We start from the raw sequence: 1,055 nt of genomic DNA, 5'->3' as shown, positions 1-1,055 counted from the left end.
TTCTTAACAAGAAGATCTTGGTTACCTCTGTATTTAAGCTTCTCTCACAGTCTGTCATACAGTACCTGCTCAATAAATATTTGCTGAATAGTGAATGGATATATGAATGCAGAATTGGAATTTGAAAGAAAAATAAATATATATTTTTTTACTCGAAAGTATGTGCTATTATTTAACTATTTCAACTCATTTTCTGCATTCATAATTAGGGACCAGGTAACATTAATGTAGCATTTAGTAGGACCAGTACTCTCCACATGAATAAGACAGTATTAATATTAGAACACAGCTGACTTTTGAGCATAGAACTTTTCTATTAGGTTTTGATCAAGACCAAGTCTCCTTCATCTGGACAAAAAGAAAGAAAACCTCCTTTGAGTTCATTTTGACCCCATCTCCAATCCCCAGAAAATGCTCCCCTTTCCCTCTCCCTTTAAACTACACTCTGTGTCTGAACTTTCAGCATGTTTTCACTTCCCAACAAGCCTTTCACCAAACAGCTTTCACTCATGTCATCACGATCTCCAACCACTAAAACCCACGGAAACTCTTCTGCTCCCAACCTTCCTGAGCTCCTGGCATCATTAAATGCATCCCTTCCAAAAGCATCCTCAGGACTTCCCTGGTGCTCCAGTGGCTAAGATGCTGCACTCCCAATGCAGGGGGCCTGGGTTCAATACCCAGTCAGGGAACTAGATCCCACATGCTACAACTACAAAATTCTGCATAATGCAACTAAAAGACCTCATGTGCTGCAACTAAGACTCAGGGCAGTCAAATAAATAAGTAAATAAGACCCAGAGGGATGGTATGGGGAGGGAGGTGGGAGGGGGGTTCAGGATGGGGAACATGTGTACACCCGTGGTGGATTCATGTTGATGTATGGCAAAACCAATACAATATTGTAAAGTAATTAGCCTCTAATTAAAATAAATAAATTTAAATTAAAAAAAAAAAAAAAAAACAGAAGCATCCTGTTCATGGTGCTAGCATGACACCAGTTTTTCTGCTTGTCTCCCTAAGGCTCTGAATGCTCCCTCAGAACCCCGTTGTCT

General features: G+C 39.9%; 1 non-coding gene across 1 annotated transcript; it reads left to right on the top strand.

The window, feature by feature from the left end:
• Nucleotides 1-619: 619 nt before the first annotated feature.
• Nucleotides 620-692, top strand: TRNAG-CCC (transfer RNA glycine (anticodon CCC)). The gene has a single exon. It is a non-coding gene; the product is annotated as a tRNA-Gly (tRNA).
• Nucleotides 693-1,055: the final 363 nt, after the last annotated feature.

This window comes from Bos taurus, chromosome X (assembly GCF_002263795.3).
Source record: "Bos taurus isolate L1 Dominette 01449 registration number 42190680 breed Hereford chromosome X, ARS-UCD2.0, whole genome shotgun sequence".
Taxonomy (NCBI): Eukaryota; Metazoa; Chordata; class Mammalia; order Artiodactyla; family Bovidae; genus Bos; species Bos taurus.
Note: the sequence above shows the minus strand (reverse complement) of the source record. Positions and strands in the feature narration are given on the sequence as shown.